This window comes from Manis javanica, chromosome 13 (genome assembly GCF_040802235.1).
Source record: "Manis javanica isolate MJ-LG chromosome 13, MJ_LKY, whole genome shotgun sequence".
Taxonomy (NCBI): domain Eukaryota; kingdom Metazoa; phylum Chordata; class Mammalia; order Pholidota; family Manidae; genus Manis; species Manis javanica.
In genome coordinates, this window is record NC_133168.1 from 78,127,179 (window position 1) to 78,141,796 (window position 14,618).

At 46.4% G+C, this 14,618-nt stretch overlaps 2 protein-coding genes across 3 annotated transcripts in view; both read right to left on the reverse strand.

The window, feature by feature from the left end:
• Positions 1-14,618, reverse strand: part of PDE10A (phosphodiesterase 10A) — a 508,454-nt gene that overhangs the window by 426,669 nt on the left and 67,167 nt on the right. The window lies entirely within an intron of this gene.
• SFT2D1 (SFT2 domain containing 1) overlaps positions 10,401-14,618 on the reverse strand; it is a 276,058-nt gene continuing 271,840 nt past the window's right edge. Inside the window, exon 3 of the transcript XR_012124344.1 lies at positions 10,401-10,411. The gene's annotated coding sequence lies outside the window, so the exon portion shown is untranslated. The remainder of the gene's footprint in view (positions 10,412-14,618) is intronic.

Below are 14,618 nucleotides of genomic sequence, written 5' to 3' on the forward strand. Positions count from 1 at the left end.
ACGCTGGATAAAAGAAAGATAAGTTTCTGACATCATTAGGCAAGTACTGAAATGTAAAAGATTTAGCTTCTCCACCTATCAAATCAAGAAAGAATCTTATATGATCAGTATGAGATGTGAATTCTCATACGATGCAGGAAGGGATGAAAACCACTTTCCCCTTCCTTGACAAGTATTGGAGGGGGGGGAACTAAGGATATTTGTTCATTTCAATCTATTCTGTTTCTAGGACTCTAGCCCAAAAAACTGAGACATGGACACACATTTAATTGGAAAGTTGTTCGCAGCATATGATATCACGTGAGAACTTATCAGCCAGGGCTGAGGACATGCCCGTTGCCTCTTGACATTGTCCCTCCCCCACTGCCCACCCACGCAGGGATTGCCCATAATCCAGGGGTGCCCACCCACCCCATTATCTAAAGCTAAATCATTGCACTTTGTTCCTTTGGTCACAAAGATTGAGTCAGGTGGGCAGGTGAGACACCGAGATGTGAACAAATCTGACTGAAACGAGGGGCCGTTAATGAGGTGGAGTGTTTAAGGGGGAACTTCCCCCAGGAAGGGGAAATGCCGTCTAGACCCCAGACGTGTTCAGCAGCGGTCCTTCGGCAGCATAGAGGCTGTCCTGGGACCGCACAGCAGCGGGGGCAGTAACCATCCGAGACAGGCCGAGGCGGAGCCCTGCCTCTGTGGCAGGTAATGGGGAGGATTCTGAGGCTAGCCCAGTGTCTCTGCACTGAGGGGGTATTGTGTTTGCTGGGGTGGCACCTGGTGGAGGAGGCGAACGAGGTCAAATCTTCCATATGTTGGGAAATGGAGAGTCTTTCACCATTATTTGACAAGGTTTTCCCCCTGCTGGAGGGAGAAGCAGAGGCTTAGAGGGGTGGGTATGTGCCCTCGGAGCACCCATGGGTCCCGCCTGCAGAAAAAGGCTTTAATTTGAATCGTGCACTCTAGAAAGATGACATCAAACAAAGAGCCTTTTTTGAAGTCTCTGTACCTCAACCACCAGTTCTTTGAACTCCTTCAATGGTGAGTTCTCAGTACATCCGAAACCAAAAATAATACTACTGGAGTATTTCTGGGAACCAGAACAAAACCCCGACAGCAATGAGGTGGTTTGCGTTTGGTTTCTGGCTCCGAAGGTGACTTGCTCTGTGGGGAGGGTCAGCTAACCTCTTTGTTGTTTCATTTGCAACATCTGCAAGATGGTGATAACCCATCACTTCATATTCTAAGTTCAAAACTTGAAAGGCCAATAGTTTTCTTAAATTCAACCCTCCCCCTAAGAGAGAGCAAACACCTGCTGATCTCATTTTTAAAACAGATTTGTGTTACAGCTAGCATTTACTTTAGGGGTTTAAAGGACATTCCTTAACATCAAAAAAAAAGAAGCAGAACATTTATTTGGAATTAAGCTCAATATTTGACTTTGACATAACATTCTTGCTATTAAGATGTATCAGCTTGATATGTTTGCAGACAAGATGTGAAGATGTGCATTTTGAAACTTAGAGGCAAAAAAAAAAAATCTCCCTTCATTTGGATGATGAAAATAAGGCAGGTTTTTCCCTTTTTATTTTGCTCACTGATTCACTGAAACACACATTATGAAGGGAAATGGATGAATATCTGCAAACAAATTATTCATCCACTACTGGGTTTAAAAAAATATTGATCATTTAGGAATTGAAAGCATGTGCATGTTTTAAAGCTCTGTTAAGAATTATAAAAATTCTGCTGTTTCTTCCATAAATGGAAAACATAACACAAATATAGGTCCTTATGACTACCAGCTTTCCCCAAGGGACTGAGGCTGAAGCTTTTTTTCTCTGAGCCCAGCAAACATTTTGTGAGAAAATGAAGCACTTCTTGGTACAGATATTACTCTAACAGCAAACTGGTGAGAAAGGAGAAACAGCCGAGGTGCTCACTGCGCGTGGGCGGGGTGGAGGAAATAATCAAGGGCCAATAAAAGCCGCAGCTCTGAGCACGCCTCCCAGATGTACCTCAGGTTTCAGAGCTCACATATGTGACATTTTCTCATTTTGTCTTCATCAAACCTCATTTTGAAATGCAGAGAATGAGATTCAAAGTTTGGGGCGCGGTAGCTCAGGAACCTTCTTGCTTCAGGGAAATGCACAGTCTTTCCCCGGGTCGCATGCTGACCTTCTGGAGGAACAGAACTGCTTTTGCATTATGAAAAAAAAAAAAATCTTCAGCCATGGTAAGCAGGTTGGCTCAGCTGCTTCTGAGATCTGAGGGTCCACTCCTGAAACACTCTATGGTCTGACTTTGTTCTAAGAACTCATTTCGTCTTTTGTGCAAGATAAGAAAGATATTACTAGGTCCAAAATAATATCAGAAATGGTCACTAGGTGATTATGAAACAGTTCTAAAATCAATAAAATTTATGTAAGTTATGGTGCTGGTGATGAATGTTAAATTACATATTTTATATGTTCTCTTAATACTATTTTGCAGAAATCTGCCCAGCCAACAGTATTCTTGGCTGAAATTAGGAAGTGGAAGAAAAACTTAAATATATCTTAAAACCACTAAAAATGTCCACCGAATTCTCAGGGGTGTATCTGAGATTCAGCGTGACGCACTCGGTCCACCCTGGGATGTCAAAATTCCTCACAGGCACAGACCCCCAATTCCCAAAGGCCACTTATAACCCTGTTTGCCTCCTCTCCTCTCTGGGGTTCAAAAGCAGACAAGAAATTTGGTCCAAGAAAGGACACTGGTCAAGGTCCACAGGGACAGTGGTTAACATTAAACTGCCCAGTTTGCTACAGAAAAACAGGAAGCAAAAAAGAATTTTCTGAAGCAAAGAAATGTGCACAGCTTTTAAGACAAAAGCAAAGAGGCAGGCAGATGCCATCATGAAGAAATGCTTGCTTCAGGGGGTGGTCGGTGGGGTTGCGTCAGCTGTCCTGCATCCAGACCTCACCCTGTGTTTAATAAATGAGTTAGTATATTCTCCGGCTCTCCCCAAATGATTGATTTCTGACATACATGTGTGTGTGCTCTCAATACTGTGATCTGGAGAGTCAGGTACCACGTTTTTTTTCCCCCTGAGTCATTGGCACAGTTAAAATAATTGACTGCAGAGCGATCGGCCTGATGGCTTTAAGTCCTGTGATGACTGAGATCTGTATAAAGCGCTGCAGAAATTCACGGGAATACAACACCCGTGCTGCTGCTTTGTCGTGACCAGATCTGTCAGGCTGTAGACTTATGCCTGGTACACAGAAGATGCCCAATAGGCTATACAATACTGCTCTGCTTCCTGCAGGGATATTTGATAGCCATTAGGGAGGATTTAAGTATTTCTGAAAAAATTACCTAATTATCTTCCAAGGAATTAAAATTGCAAAGGCCTGTGGTTCAACACAGATGCAGCCATTAACTTGAGAAATTTTCACTCAGGAAAATGCTCAAGTCCTAGAAATTGGCACAAGCTCTAGCCTTCAGTCTCTTCAGTCGTCACTAGAACCAAGATAATAGATAATTCACTGTGGGGGGTGGGGGGGGGTTGAAGTTTTGATTTCTAGAAAGATCTATTTTCTTTTGCTATTTCTTTTTTGTTAACCCAGAAATATTTGACCCTACCAGTTACTCTCTAAGCTCTGCCCGCTTCTTCTACTGGTTTTTAAGAGTGAGGTTTGGACTTTGGAGAAATTAAGTGGCTTTTATAGAGAAAGAGCTGTGAAGGGCAGGAACTGGAGCAGGATAGAGTGGTCCCCCCTTACCTGTGGTTTTATCTACCCAGGGTCCTCTGTGGTCTGGAAGCTGTGACCCTCTGTATGACATACTCCTTATGACATCTCCTGGGTCAACAGGAGCCTAAGGCGAGGTTGCCATGCCTAGTCATCCACCTCAGGTCATCTCACCATGCAGGCTCTTTATCGTCCATGCCGCCCCAAGAAGAGGGGTGAGTATAGCATAATAAGATAATTTCAGAGAGAGAACCCCCATACTCATCACTCTTATTACAGCATATTGTTATCATTGTTCTACTTTATTCTTAGTTATTATTGTTGTGAATCTCCCACTGTGCCTAGTTTATGAATTCAACTTTACAACAGGTATGTGTATGGGGAGAAAAACATAGCATGCACGGGGCTGGGGCCGTCCTCAGGTTTGGACCCTTACGAGGTCTCGGAAAGCACGCCCTGCAGACCCCTGCGGACGGTCCTGGACTCTTTCCACTGTAGCGTAGTTGCAGCAAGTGACCTTTGGACGAAGCTTTTGTGGGTCACATGAGGCTGATCTCTGGGTCTAGTGGCTGCAATCAGAATTTAAAGTGACTCTCACATTAGACAGTTATTCAAGAACTTTGGAAGTAATTAATGAGTTAATATCATGAGCATTTATTATGTGTCTGAGACATGCCATGTGCCAGGAGGCGAACTGGGGCTTCTAGGACAAATTGGCACAGCCTGCCTCCCCTGGGGTCAGGAGAGCAGCACCCGGTCTGACACACAGAGGGGGCAGCAGGCGGGGGTCTACTGAGGAATCAGTACCTATCATCTATAAGAAAAGCAAACTAGTGACAATCCCACTCCGTCATCACAGATACTGTCAAATGAGGAGGAAAAGGAGAATGTAAGTGTTCGTTCAGATGCAGGAGTTCCATATACAGGAGAGTGTCACTGTAATGTGAAGACTAGTTCATCTCTAGTCCAAGGGAACCTAACGTAATGAGCTAAATACTTAAACTGAAGCCTCAAACAGTGCATTTGGGAAAACAAACAGATGGACGAGGATGCTTTGCAAAAGCTTCTCATTCTGACAATTCCTATGTGACAACTGGAAAACACAGAAATCAGGGTAGCGAGATAAATGAAGATATCGTTCCCAAATATTCCCTACTTGATTCATTTCTCCCCCAAAGGAGAAGCCACTGCGGCACAAGACAGCACTTATTTGGGATCTAATGGTTGAAAACCAGCAGCTCCCAGTTCTAGACCTGCTGCCAAACCTCTGTGCGTCATGGAGCAGAAAGACTGCAGATGATCCCAGCTTCTCAGGGAGAAGAGTTTGGAGCTGAGCTCAGAGCCGCGCTATGTCTCCTGGCCCTTCGGGAATCACAGTGGGCGTTCCCCGCCATGCAGCCCCAGGCCAGGAGAAGGGTCAGAGGGGCGGTCACCCAAAGGAAGCAGCTGGACAGCAAAGATCACTGTCCACGCAGTCTGTGACCAGCGTGCCCTCACCACCAACTGGGTGTATATAATCTGATCTTGTGGATTTATATTTGAAGTACTTGAATTCAGAAAGCAAATAACCTGGACTCTGTAGTGATCATGCCTGATGTTTTCAGTTCAAGGAAAAGAATTTTGAAAGTATTCCTTCTGCAATGCAAATTAAAACCACAATGAGATATCACCTCACACCAGTTAGGATGGCCACCATCCAAAAGACAAACAACAACAAATGTTGGCAAGGTTGTGGAGAAAGGGGAACCCTCCTACACTGCTGGTGGGAATGTAAATTAGTTCAACCATTGAGGAAAACAGTATGGAGGTTCCTCAAAATGCTTAAAATAGAAATACCATTTGACCCAGGAATCCCACTTCTAGGAATTTACCCTAAGAATGCAGCAGCCCAGTTTGAAAAAGACAGATGCACCCCTATGTTTATTGCAGCACTATTTACAATAGCCAAGAAATGGAAGCAACCTGAATGTCCATCAGTAGATGAATGGATAAAGAAGATGTGGTACATATACACAATGGAATATTATTCAGCCATAAGAACAAAACAAATCCTACCATTTGCAACAACATGGATGGAGCTAGAGGGTATTATGCTCAGTGAAGTAAGCCAGGTGGAGAAAGACAAGTACCAAATGATTTCACTCATCTGTGGAGTATAAGAACAAAGAAAAACTGAAGGAACAAAACAGCAGCAGAATCACAGAACCCACGAATGGACAGTTACCAAGGGGAAAGGGACTGGGGAGGATGGGTGGGAAGGGAGGGAGAAGGGTGGGGAAAAATACAGGGGGCCTTACGATTAGCATGTATAATGTAGGGGGGAGGCATGAGGAGGGCTGTGCAACACAGAGAAGACAAGTAGTGATTACTACACTGATGGACAGTGATTGTGAAGGGCTTTGGGGGAGGAACTTGGTGAAGGGGGGAGCCTAGTAAACATAATGTTCTTCATGTAATTGTAGATTAATGATACCAAAATTTTTTAAAAAGTATTCCTTCTGCATCTTCCATAAGGCACTGCTACTTTCAAAATGATTACTTGTTTTGACCCACGTGTGGCTCTCAAAACGCAGGACTTGTAGCTGAGCCCCACGATCAGCCTCAGTTCTGAGATGAAGCACGGCTTCCTGGCCTGGCTTTGCCCTCACTGAGGATGGCACACGGGGCTGGTTCTCTCAGGCTCCCGCAGCCCCTTGGCTCCCGCACATCCTTCGTGCCTCATTCCCAATCCCCCCACAGTGACTATATTTAAAATGAATTTCCAGTTTCCCTCCTTTTTCTCCTTCCCCCACATCCACCCGACGGTCACTCCCTCAGGGACCGGTGACCACAGGCTTAGGCTGACTCACCCACTCAGCTGCTCCTGAAACTTCTTCACACTTCCAAATGCCTTAATGTGACGCTTCAAAAAAAACAACACACTTTTGAAATTAGAATCTTTTAAAGTGCCCAGTTGAAAATCCTATCTACCCTACCTCTTTATAATAATTTTATAAGATAATGCTTAGCATTCTCTAAGAGCTTTCCATCCATCAGTCACTCAGCTAAATACTTCATACATTATCTTGTTTATTCTCCACAACAACCTTCTGAGGAAGGCAGGATTATTATCCCCATTTTACAGAAGGGACGCCAAGGCTCAGAGAAATGAAATACTTTGCTAAAATCACACACAGTGAGTGGCAGAGCCGGAACTCAAACAGAGGTCTTTCCAAAGAAAAGCACAGCCTTGCCCTGAGCTGCCATCTGCCGAGGGGACCTGGCAGCTAATCAGACAGACTCCCCCGGGCATCATCCCGTTCACCGCACATTACATCTGCCAGGGGTTCACTGATGCGACTAGAAACCAACCCAGAGATGCCCCCATTCCTACATGAACAGCAAGAACGATAGCCTGATGTCTGTGCCTCCAAATGCCCGGACTTGAGCAGTCGCCCACGGCCAAGACATTCATCCAGCCCCTTTAAGTGCCAAGTCATCAGAACACAAGCTACCTTCAAGAGTTCTTTTGGACATCACTATTTATAGGGTCCAGAAACATGCCCGCCCAGCTCAGAGCATCAAGCACTTCCAGACAGGAGTTCGTCGCCACTTGCCTGGTGATGTCCCTGAAACAGGGAGAAGCTTCGAAGCCAGGACAAGGAATGCTGATGGGACATATTCAGAAGTCTTGGATAAACAGTAAGGTTTGTTCTTCTTGGTTTAAAAGAATGTGTGGTAGATGAAGTAATGCCTCCCGAAGCCATCCGTGTCCTAATCCCCTGACCCAGGACTTCACAGAGATTAGCCTGGTGGGCCCAGCATCTCACAGGGGTCCCAGCAGGAGGGACGTAAAGCACCAAAGGTGGGGAGAGACATGAGGAAGGAGACGGAGGTCAGAAAGAAGCGCCTTGAAGGTGGAGGAGGGGCCCCGAGCCAAGGACTGTGGGTGCTTCTAGAAGCCAGAAAAGACACGTAACAGATTCTCCCCAGAGCCTCCAGAGGGAGTGAGGCCTGCTGACACCTTAATTTTAGCCCCATAAGTACATTTTGGACTTCCAACCTCCAGAACTCCAAACATTTGTGTTGTTTTAAGTTCTACTGTTAACTTGTTACTGTAGCAATAGGTGGCTAACACAGATGTATATCAACGTGAAATTTAGGGTCCAAATTCACCTGGGTTTAGTAGGTCTAGAGTCACCTGGTTAATGCAGAACATAAAATTGCATTGTGTGTAATTTGGCTCAATCAGGCAATTGTCACACTGGGTCCTCAAAGCTATTATTTATTCATGCAAGATTACAAATGTATTAATTGAAATTAATCTTAAAATGCTGAATTTTATTAAAATTGCTAATGGAGCACAAGCTGCTGAACTGTTGAATCCTAGCTTCTCTGTCATTTGAGCAGTTCTTGAAAATCAACAAAACACTTGGCAGCAGAGGAAGCTGTGACCATCAGTGACCGGGAGGCTTGGCTGGCAGCCGGACTGCGCTCCCAAGTCTGACATGCACGGGCCGAGTGGTGGTTCCCCAGCGTGCACGGCCCCCACTCCTGCGCATTCCTGCTGGAAGCACGAGTCCCATGAGGCAACAGAAGGAAATGCTTCCATGGAAACGTCTAGAAATCGTTCTTATTCCTAGAGCTTTATTTACTTTTCTCAAGAGCCTACTGAGGTGTAACTGAGACATGAAGAGCTGCACGTGGTGAATACGTGCAACGGGATGAGTTTGGAACAATGCAAACCTGTGATACCGCCCTAACCTCCAGGTAACAGACACACCCACCATGTCCCGGCACTCCTGTGCATGTGTGTGTGTGTGTGTGTGTGCGTGCGCATGTGATAGGGACACTTAACACGAGCAGAGACTTTATACCCACTGAACAGCTTTCCGTTTCCCCTCCTCCAGCCTGGGCAACACCATTCTGCTCTCTGCTTCCAGAGTGCTGACCTCTTTTCATCCTTCGTGTACTTGGAGTTGTGCAGAATCTGTCTCCCTCTGGCTTATTTCACTAGCACGGTGTCCTTCAGCCCCACCCATGTTGTTGAAATGGCAGGATTTCCTTCCTTTTTAAGGCTGAACAATATTCCCCTGTACATACATATGTTTTTCTTTATCTATGCATCTGTTGATGGACATGGGTTGTTTCTACAACTTGGCTGTTGTGGAAAATGCTGTAGTGGACATCGGCAGGCAGGTATCTTCAAGACCCTGATTTCATTCTTTGGAATAAATACCCATGTTGGGCAAACCTCTGTGACCATCCCCACTGCAATGCTGGTGTGGAGCCAGCCAACAAAACACCACAGCTGTCAGGGAGGGAATGCCAGCCTGAAACCTGGAGTGCACAGCCAGAGGGCGGCCGGTGCCCTGCCTGCTGGTACCCCCCAGTCCAGTGCTGGGCACAGACAGGGCCTGTGAGGCCGGACCAAGAGGAACGACAGCTCTTCGCTAGGAAATGCTGATCAGGAGCCATTGTTTGAGGAATCCCAAGCAAAGGAAGGGAGATAAAAGGGTCCTACTAGTTAGACAGTCTACTATGTTTGGAACTATATGTTAAATATGTGGCCTATGACATACTGTTTAATCCTAATAAGCTTACCCAGTAGAATGTGTGCCTCATTTGCAGATAAGGAAATTTAAGGCCAGACAAGTGAAGTTGCTTGGCTGAGAAGTGGTAGGAGGTGACGTCAGAGTTCGAACACAAGTCCATCCCTTTCTCTCCAAGTTGTGTGCCCTTCCACCTGATTTCCTTCCTGCTCGTCTAGGGAAAAGGTAGGGACAGGTATGTTTGCGATACTCCCTGTGGGGCTCTCCCTAGTTCACATTAATCGATGTGATCTGATGCTGTAGCTAGTTTTACTTCAACACCTATGCATTGTGAGCATAATGAGATAATGACGGTTTTGTTCAAAAGAATTCCCGGTAGCAAGCCAGGGAGGAGTCGGGGGTAAGGGGTGTGCTGCTTCTGGCCAAGAAGGCAGCTGGAAGGGGGCCGGGCCCTACCCCACAAGGGGCTATGTGGACAGGCCTCTGGTCACCTTCTGAAAACGTGGAAGGCGATTTGCTCTGAGATGTACACGCGTGACGGGATTTCTATGGGAGACGGGAGGAGAGAGCCAGGTGGGGGTGGCCCCTGCAGCATTTCCATCCCTGTTTGTGCAGAGACCCAAGAATGAGGGTTGGGAGCCATCACTACATGGAGTGGATGGAACATGGGGAGGGAGGGTCAGAAACTTCAACTGAGTTCTGAACTCAGGGGGCAGAGAAACCTAAGTAGTACCTGGGTCAGGGTCACATACAAGGGATGCTAAATAGACAGGTAACTGCTTAAAACCCCAAAGAACCTTGGAAAGAAATTCCAGGTCTTCCATGTAAAATGCACCCCGCTCTTTAGGACCCTGTCATCAGCAGCAGCACTTTGTCAAAACAAGTTCAGTGTTAATATTTGAGGCTGCTTCAAGTTTGGAGTCCAGGGTGATATTTTCTCTGTGCCGTTAGCAGGTCAGCTCGGGCATCGTACTGATAACCACACTCAAAAAAGACCAGATTCCTGAGCACGTGAACAGGCAAAGGACAGAACCCAATGCGCTTCCTTTGCTGTGGATGGATTTTTTTTCAATCAGCCTTTTGAAAATAGCAGTGGTGCTGAATCTTTAGAATCCTTTCCCTTTCCTAACAATATCAGCTGAGGAAACACAAAGTAAATGCCAACATACTCTGCCTTTCCTACTCAAATCAAAAAACTGGGCTCGTCTATCAATGCTAGAGCGGAGTTCCCAGGACGGAGCCTTAACGGAAGTGTGAACTAATATTACTGCTCATGCGTGTCACCCGTATCTGTTTTCATGAGCCCCTTCCTCCACTACCACACCCCCCATGCCCACCTCATGAGTTTAGGGTCCATGTTGTGCTTCATAATATAGTGGGAGGCTTCCAGACATAACAGCCTGGGGAGTAAGGCACTCATGGGGCACTCCTCCCAGGCAGGGAGGGGCGGTGGGCACTTTATTTTCATTTAAAAAAATAAGATCATTTCTATTTTAAAATATATTTAGATATTTGCCTCTGTAAAACAAACTGGGAAAGACAACACTTCGAAATAAAGGATCATGCTTTAATGGTGGATAAATGATGGGGAGAAAATGATTTTAAATTTTTCTGTCATATTCCGAATTACACAAGGTGGGAAGCACATACTCTTTCTGCAGATGACATCACCACTGACTGCTCTGTCTTCACCACGGCAGGTTCCTGGTCAAGGTAGGGAAAGGCTAGAAAGCAATCGACAGCAGCAGCTGTGACGTTTCCTGAGCACTTACTGAGTGCCAGGCCCTCTTCTAAGCCTTTAGATAGGCTGTCCCAGCGACGTAATGATTTTACGCACAGACGGGAGACAGCAGCACCCTGAAGTCTCGTTCTAGTGAGTGAGCTGTGAGCCCGAGCTGATGACTCCAGGGTCAGCTCTCCTGCCCACATGCCCTGTGGCACCTTTGAGCCGTTTTACCTCCCGATAGTCCTTCTCTGGAAGTAGGTGTACAGCCAGTTCAGTAAATATTCTTCATTGTTCTGTGCTCAATAATGATGGGTTTGCAGGAGATCTTCAGAAGTGTTGCTGTGGTCTAAATTTCTCCTGTTAAAAGTTCCATATGGTTTCTCTTGCCTGGTTGGACCCAGACTACAACAGAAACAGTACCAGAAGTGGGGTCTGAACCATCCCCTATTCGTGTGGGGTGAAATCTGTTTTCAGAGTACAGAACGAGACTGTGGTGGACCCCCCGCTGTACGCAGAGAAAAGCTGTGGCTTCTTGTCCTGGGCACGTCCTTTTCCCCAAGATTCCTCACTTCAGAGTTCCTTTCCCAGCCCCGCATATTTCCACCCACATGACATTTCTGAAAGCAGGGCCCTTCAGATGTTCATGTCTCCCAGCTCCTTGGCCTCAGGCGGCCCAGGCCCATCAATAGGCAGCGATGCCATTTACCTCTGCTATGAAATGTTCTAGTTTCCAGCCATAAAATCGTATTGTGTGGAGACCAGTCAGTTGCTGGGACCGGGCTCAGTGGGCTGCAGGGTAGGTTTGGCAGAGTACTACAAGTCACTTATCAAACCTTCTGGGCCCAGGAAAACCCTAAGCACATTCTGCCAAGCACTTTTTTCCCTTAATTTTTAAATCCATGTGCATTTCAAGGGAAATTTAATCCATGTGTTTCTCATCCATTCGCACTTCACTCATCATTTTGTCATTTTGTAAGAGCTTTTGATGTTTAAGAAGCTTTCTGTATAATTTCACAAGTCTTCCTTTTTTGTTCTTTAAACCACAAAAGCCTTTTTAATGAGGAAGAAAAAAGAGCAAACAAATCAGAGTTTTAAAAGACTTAAGATCAGTTATATACTTAGAAAATGTAAGAAGCCCGGTGGGGTTCTGGGCCCGTCCACTGTATTTTACCTTTTCATTAAACCAGAACATTAGGCAATGCTCTGGCTGATAGGAATGGAAACTTTCAACTGATTTCAAAAAAGTCATCCTTTTGAAACCAGAAATGTTTAAATAAACAACATCTAAACTCCATCCAGCAAGACAGTAAAACACTCTCTAAATGCAAACAAATCAGATCCTTTAGAAATAGTTTCCTAGCTGAGAACAGAGCAACAAGCACCTTCCACGTGAGGGGACGTGCATTCGGCTAAGGACCCACTGTGAGGGAATACTACTGCATCGACCCATGCAGCCAGCAGTGAATTGTTTTGTCTCTCCCCGCCTATTCAGCTACCCCCTACTCATCATGCACCTGCAAAATTTTCCTCACTGTTGCAAAGATACAAGTCATTTGGAAAAATATTGCCCATTGATATTATTCATACCCCATGCAAAATATAGCATGCAGGCAGAAGGGGTTAGCAGGTGACCTGCAGGGACCTGCAACACAGCTACCCCCACGCAGCAGCTGTGGCTCATGGGCTCCAGGCACCACCTCTCCTCAGATTTCTGAGGCTGGCCAGGTAGCAACCAGGTTTTTGATCAAAGACCCACTGATCTCCGTGACACAATTCAAGAAACTGGAATATGTGGCAGATTTCTACCCACTATCGCTATCACTTGTCAAAAGAGGAGCCCTTGATCCTAACGGCCACCTGACAGCTCTCTCACGGAACATCTTCAATTCCACGACACTCTGATGTGTCTTTCCCAGCAGCCATGCACACAGTGGGCTCCTCAAGGAAATCTCTGGCCTTGGTCGCCCACCTGGTACGAAGCACACAAGAGCACATCACTGGTGTTGTATTGCATAAATGCATAAGAATCCATCAGGAATAGCATCTTGTATTGTAAAACCAGGCCTAGAAATCATTACTAAATGTATTTAACAGAACAGACCTGGGCAGGCATATATCAAGGGCTCCTGCCTTTGGCTTGAAAAGGATCCCAAGTTCAGCACTGTGGCCCCTCTGTGTCCTTATTTAGGTAGGGGCTGGCAGACACCCGAGAGGCGGACGGGTCTCAGAGAGTGGGATAATCAGCATCGCCATCTGCCTCCAGGAAAGCCTGCCGCCTTGGTGATGGGCTGGGGGTGGGCTGGGGGGCAGGCTAGTGTTCAGTGCATCTGGCATGCGAGCCTTGTTCACTCATGTGAGAAGTTACATGACATGATCTGGTGCCATCCCCGCCTAACCCTGGGGACTGAGTCCAGAGTCAAAGGCCCAGGCAGAGCAGAAAGGCAATGCCCACTGCTTTGCTCTGTGGCTCCAGTCCTGTCCCCCTGGCTGGACCTGTCAGTCTCTGAGGGAAGCTGCATTATGCCCCGGGTATGCAGACCAGGGAGAGAAAGCTAGCCAGAACCTACAGCACCTGTGGGCATGAACATGTCTTCGCCCACCCAAACAGCCATGGTGGGAGTAAAGGAGGAGGTGCAGAGAGGCCAGGGGAGGTGAGGGGCAGCAGGTGCACCTGGACTCACATGTGTACCCTGACAGCAGGGGATGCGGGGCAGTGGAGAGCAGGTAAACACTCACTCAAAGAAACCCTCTTTCCCTAAAAGTAAACACTGTGCTTTAGGGCACACGTGGCATCTGTGTGCTGGGAGACATCAAAGCACAGAGGGCGGTTAGGGGAGTTGGGAGCATGCATTTTAAAAACTGTGTTTCTTCCCAAAAGCTTAATAGAATTTGATTGTAAACAGCCTCTTTCACTAACTTTTGACTCCCAAGTTTGAGTCCCATCCTAGTTCCCCCTTCGAGAGCCACAGGAGTACTGTCAGGGCTCCAGACACAGAAGACATCTGTTTGGGCGGCACAGAAGATGAAGTCTGTCCAGGGGCAGCCAGTGGCAGAGCCAGAGCAGAAAGCCAGGCGTCCTTTATTTCCTACCTTTCACATGGTATCTTCCCTCTGGAATCTTCAACTGTAGTATTTTTTTTAAATATACCACACACATAGTATCAGTCCACTTGAATCACATGGGTTCGTTTGAATAACACAAAGAAACCTAAAGTTGGTGTGAACTGCCCAGTCCTGATGTCCCTGAAATGAATTTTATGTCAAACACACTTTGAAATCATTCAAGAGGAACACAGGAATTAACAGCTCCCTGTAACTGATCCCCTTTAGAGAACAAGGTAGTAATGGACTGGATTAACTGAACTCCACGATGTGCCAGGCTTTGTTCAAGAACATTGCTGCGAACATCTCCCAGTGCCGGGGCCTAGGGGCTAATGGGAAGGAACACAGCCAGGAACTGAGGGGAAGAAGATAGACACAGAGGGAGGAAAGATGTGCAGTCTGGGCCTGTGTAGCTGCAGGGTTTGCACACACTCTCCTGTCAGGGTAGTTACAGAATTGTGCAGGACGGCGGGGAGGCACTGTAACCTGAAGCTTGTGAGCTGTGGACCGCTAGGTGGAAGCACACACCAA